Below are 6,000 nucleotides of genomic sequence, written 5' to 3' on the forward strand. Positions count from 1 at the left end.
TAAATGGAATGTTTGAATGCAAAGATAGATTTATTGTGCTAGACTGAACCTTTGCCTTTTCTTGCTCAGGATCTTTCTTGCTGTAGTCAGTTCATGATATGCTAGGGGAAAGAACACTGCTATTGATGCTTCAATGCATCTGATGAAAAGGTGCTTAAATTATTTAAGGGGAACTTTTGTTTTCCCAGTAACTCTAGTGGGGATACTTCTCACGTTAAAAAGTGTGAGAATTGGTCTCTTTTCTAATTTTTCTTTCTTGCTTGTGTAAATGCAAAATAAATTCCTTTGACAGTCAGAGACACAGACAAATGACATTGGAAATCTCCAACCCATCTTAGGGAGGACTAACACTTAACAGTGAACTCGCTGGGGGACACTCTGTTATGATGTCATGACTTTTACTCTTTGCAAATGTCAGCAACATCCATCTTTTAAGAGTTTTACCGCCCTAAAAGTCTGTTTCTTGCCACTTGTTCATTCATTCAATACATCCTCCATAGTGTCGAGGGACTGGGGTCTGTTTTCACTTCAAGCTGGTTCTTGTGTATCAATACACTCTATTTATTCTATAATAATTTGAGTTTCTTCCTCCTTCACCTTAGGTATATAGAACAAGCACATTTTAAGGGTTAATATATGCATAAGTTTTAACCATGTTCTGACAAAAATTTTGGAGCGTGACTTGGTATTTCATCATACTGCTTTTTCTCATGTGAAGTTCTTATTTTACAGATAAGGTCCAGAAAGGTGAAGTGACTTATTTAAGGTCTCATCTCTTAGGGATAGAACTAGAATCCACAGCCAGATCTCGTAACTTCTAGTCTTGTGATTTCTTTTTTCTTTCTCTCTCTCTCATTTTCTTATTTGGCTCTTGTTTGACCCCCTTTAGCTCATCATAGAGCAGCTCCTTGGGCATTCCAATGTTATTCCCATTTCTTAATCAGAGGAGTTGGCTTACCATGAGCACCACTTCAATAAAAATATATTGACTCCATTCAGAGACCTCATGACTGTTCCAGACCAGTAATGCCTGTAGGTGATTCTAATGAAACTTCTCAAAAATCTTGAGAAATCATCTGTATGGTCGGTCCGGTGGTTCAGAATTCTGCTACCTTTCCTGATGTAAAGTATTATGAGTATATGTGGCCTCTAGAACAGCAGAGGTGACAGTGGTTTGACCTAAAGAGCCCCAGCAAGACTGTAGCCTTAGAGACTTTAAGAGGAAGGGGAGAAGCAAAGGTTCTAAGACTTGAAATGGTTTTCAGATGAGGATCCGCAGTGATTCACTGACTTGCCCAGTCCTTGTGAGACTGTGAAGCAGATCACTTCCATCAGTACTGAGCCAGGAGTCGGGGTTGAAGTCACCATTGCAGATGCTTAAATCAAGCTTTTTAATAAATTGGTAATCAGTTGTTTAAAAAAAACACAAAGAAGGGAAAAATATTGAGAAAAGCATGTGCAAATGTGAAGCAAACTAGAATGTTGGCTAATTTTGAGCAATCATGGACTGTTAAAAAAAAATGGAATAACTCTTTGAACATCTTTCAAAAGTCACAAGGCATGACGGGGAACCATTATTTAAATAAATAACCATTTAAAATTGTGTTACTTATTTGTTTACTTATTTATTGTTCTTCCTAACTAGAATGCAAGCACCATGTGTTGGTCTAGTTCACCAGTAGGTAGAAGAGTGTCTGGCCCATAGCAGGGAGTCAGAAAATATGTGCAGCTTGAATGGAAAAGAAAACAATCTCCCCACAGTTATAATAAAGTAAGTGCTCTTTACTAGTGTTCAGCTTCTGGAGTCGACCTGTAGCCAAAGACTTACTTCTAGTTATAGGACAGAATATAACTGTTGTAGATCTTGACATTGTCAGTCCTGATACTGAAAAAGTCATCATCATTACAGATTATATTTAATCAGTATGTACTATGATCCTGACCCTGCTCTAAGTAGTTACATATATAAACTCATTTACCCCTCACTCTGAACTAGGTGCACTGTAATTATTCCCACATTACAGATTTCCATAACAGCTGGGAGAAGCAGATGAGGAGAGGTGGAGAAAAGAATAGAGTGGGGGGCAGGAGTCTCTTCTTTATATTATAGATCTTTCTGAGCTGCTTGCTTTTTAAGACATGGGTGTATGCACTTTGACCAAAGTTGTAAAGTGAATTACCTAATGCAGTGGGTACATGGGGTTGGGGTGTATGAAGGGAAGCGCTAAACAGTTTGATGCAGTTAGACCATATGGATTCTTGGGAATCACCAAAATGATAGCCTATATCGCAAGGCATGTAGATTTCAGAACACTAACCAGCTATTCTGGAATGGGCCCTGAGATGGGACTAGGCCAAAAAGGAAGTTGTATTATAACGAGGCCTTCCCACTAATGGACATTTACATGTTTAATTAAAATTGACTTCAACAGTGAGGTCTCACTCTTGTGTTTGTGAGCTGAACAAAATTTAAGTATCAAGAACAGCCTAATGATTAAGTAATCAGTATTAATTTCTTAATGCTAAAATCTTGAAATTTTAATTTTCATATAGAATACATAGGTTTGTATATAAGTGACATTTTAAACTGTACTTTTCTGGGTTCAGTATGACACCTGAATGATACGGCTTCTTATGTAGGAATATATTTAGTAGACTTCACCTTTTTATGGGCAATAAAAGGATTTGAACATGATCAAGTATACAATTATATGGTATATAAAACAGATATTGTTACTCTGCTATTTATATAGGTGACATCTTTCAGAATAGTGATGTGAGACCAAGGGTTTCATCTGGTAATTTCTCAAAAATAGACCGAATGGATGGTGTCCGCTGAAACAGCATTTTAAAGATATTTTCCCTCGTTTCAAACTGCACTTGAAGCTTGTAAACATGTTCTTTGAAGACCAGAAGATTTAGAGCATACTCTACTCTGTCTAAATAAAAGCATAATCTAAATGTAAGGAGAAATAGTAAAATAAAAAATGGGGTATCAAATGTAGTGAATGACCTCAGCACAGTTAGGGATCAATTGCGGAGTCAGAAATGAATCACCCTGCATTAGAGATGCTGGATGCTACAATAGGTTGTGGAAACTGGAAAGAAATAGGTAAAAATAATAGGTCAAACCTATTACACTGGCCTTTCTTTGGTGTAATTTTGTGCTGAAAAGCATTGAACCACTGTCACCCAGTGTTTACTGAAGAAGAAAATGCTGAAGCTATTATGTTTTTTATGAAATAAAACAATCAGTTGGGCAAAAAGTATGTCAGAGGGATGCTTGACATCAGTGTTGGTAACCAGAGTTTATGACAACCAAGTAAGTTTTGTTCGCTTATATTTAACATTTATGGTTTTTAAAAAAATAGCTTGAAATCTTATATATTATATTTTGTTAAATCTAAAATGCCTTTTTTCATGGGCAACTAAAATCCATTATTACCAAAACATTACTTATTAAAGACTGAAAATTAGCCCTGTGACAGTACTCTGTTTTATGTTTTCCTTCATATCACTTTGGTAGAAATAATAGTTTAAAAATTATGATGTTAGATTTTCTTAATTAAAAAGTATTTTGTTTATGAAATTCATGCAAAATGGCTATCAATCTTAATATCTATACCTTTTATAAAAAATGAGTTCCAGAGGAAGGTTTTTTTTTTTTTTTATGTATAGGATTTCTTTTTAGACCAGTGAACTGAAGTTAAATTAAATCAGCAACATCTTACTATGCATATTGACCTATCCAACACTAACACCTTCAAATATGTATGCTTTTCTATGATAGCTGCTATTTAATAATAAAAGAATTCTCTATGTGGGAGAAGGCTGGTGCAGGGTTACAAGTGGGAGTATTTTTCTCCTTTCATAATGATAATGGAACATGATTGACAAGGTCTGTGGTATGACCTCCCTCTTAAAAAAGAATACTCGGCACTCCCCACTGCCTAGAACTGGGCTTCATTATTTCTATTCCAGGGGTTTCTTTTATACTGAAGTCATACACAGTTTTGGCAGTGGAAAAGAGTAAGCATTTTGATAGATCCATAAGAGGTTGTGCGGGTGAGATCTATTATTTGAAAGTGGAATGTTCTTGATGAATTCTTATTTGCAGAGACAGCCAATGCTGGTGTGGACATTAGGGTCCACTAGGACCATGCTGTTATTCTACAGATGTGGGAAGGACACCGAGGTCCAGAAAGGCAAGCAGTTTGCCCTCTAGATGTGGCCGCCTTCTGCATTCCTTAGTTCAGTTAGTGAGACTAGTATTGACCTCATATTTAGCTGTAAATCTAGAAGTCCTTTGTCATTTCCACACGTCTTTTTCTAGGTGTTCCTCAAGTCCTCTTTTCTTCTACCTCTTTCATCTCCTACTTGTCCATTTCCTCACTACAGCCCTCAATATCTGGACTATTGCAGTAGTCACTCGTCGTGTCTTCTTGCAATAATTGTACTTTCCATTCTCCATACTCCGTACTCCATAATGGGCCTCCCCTGGTCCCTAGATAAGGATGCTCAGGGAAACACCAACTTCTACTTTATTCCCACTCAACAAGTTTACCAGCTGAGGGAGACCTGGAGGTGTCACTGCCATGACAAGGTCATCAGCTTTCCCGCATTCTCCTCATTCGTAACTGCCTATAACTCCCCGCCTGCCCTTCCACCTCTTCTTTCTCCCCCATTCTTCCCTTTTGTGTCTCAGTTCTCAGCTCCCAGAAGGCCTTCCCTTGTGCACTCCTATCTCCAAAGTGTTATCTTCATTTCCGTCTAATTATCGTATGAGGAGGGAGTGCTCTTCTTCCTGAAGATCCAGTTTCCCACTATGGAACTGTCCATGGTACAGTAAATGCAGCTGGTTGAACCAGAGCTATTGCTCTTCCCACATCCTCTTATCTTCAGTTCTGGCCTAAAAACTTGAGGATTATAGAACTTATTTTCTCTCTTGGCACAAAGCTTCTGGGTTACCTTTACAAATCAGCTCACTAAACATGCATTTTACAGTCTTAAATTCTATGCTTCTTAGATAGACCCACTTACTTGTATGTATTTCTTAGATAATCAACCATTGTCACCATCCCCGTATATGCCACCAAAATGTCTCTTTCCAATGCAAATATGATCATATTTCCCCCTTGCTTAAAATTTGTCAATGGTTTTTTAATCACCTACACTAAAGACCAAAATACTCAGAATGGCATCTAGTGCTCATCCCACTGTACCTCTGGCTTAACTTTCAGTCCTTATTTCACATTGGTCTCTTGAGCACAGCTTTGTTCTGGATATTTCCATGTCTGTTGCAAGGCATGGTACCTAAGAAATACTAAACGTGTTCTTATCCATCCTAAATAAATCACTTGCGCTTCTAATGAATCATGTTCTTTTTCGCTCCTGTGCCTTTTTTCCCTCCATCTAATGGTCCTGCAGCTTTTCTTCCTCCCCATCCTCTTGACTTTCTAGACTCAACTCTAGAGGGTCTCCCCTGGGGAACCTTCCCACCCAATGCCCAAGCCCTCCCCAACAGAATGCCCTTCCTTGTTATTTCCAGCTCTATTGTAGCACTTAGGTTGTATTGCAATTCAGTTTAATTGCCTGTCTCTGTTAGGCTATGAGAATATTTGTTTTGTTCATCTTTATATGATATGTCATGCCCAGCAATTTAGCAGGTACGGGATGAGCATAATTGGATGATGTATAATTTTATGTCTTTTTTCCCCAGCATTGGGATGAATGGGTATAGTCTGGAAGCCTTTATTTAGAAAGGTCATGCTGAGTATGAACTATTGTACAAAAAGATTCTCTTTCCCCTTCCACCCCAGGAAGACACTGCTAATGCTCTTTATGGCATCTACCATGGCAAGCTAGGAGAAATAAAAATTATGCCTCTGCTATGAGTCTGCGTGATTCCTGTCCTTGTATAGTTTCTGTGAGAGAGGATGCTTCTTGTGACTCAGTCTTCTGGCTCCCTTACTCAACCCCACTTCGCGGACACGGCTCTGT

Source organism: Balaenoptera borealis (assembly GCF_965194805.1).
Source record: "Balaenoptera borealis genome assembly, chromosome: 18".
NCBI classification, from domain to species: domain Eukaryota; kingdom Metazoa; phylum Chordata; class Mammalia; order Artiodactyla; family Balaenopteridae; genus Balaenoptera; species Balaenoptera borealis.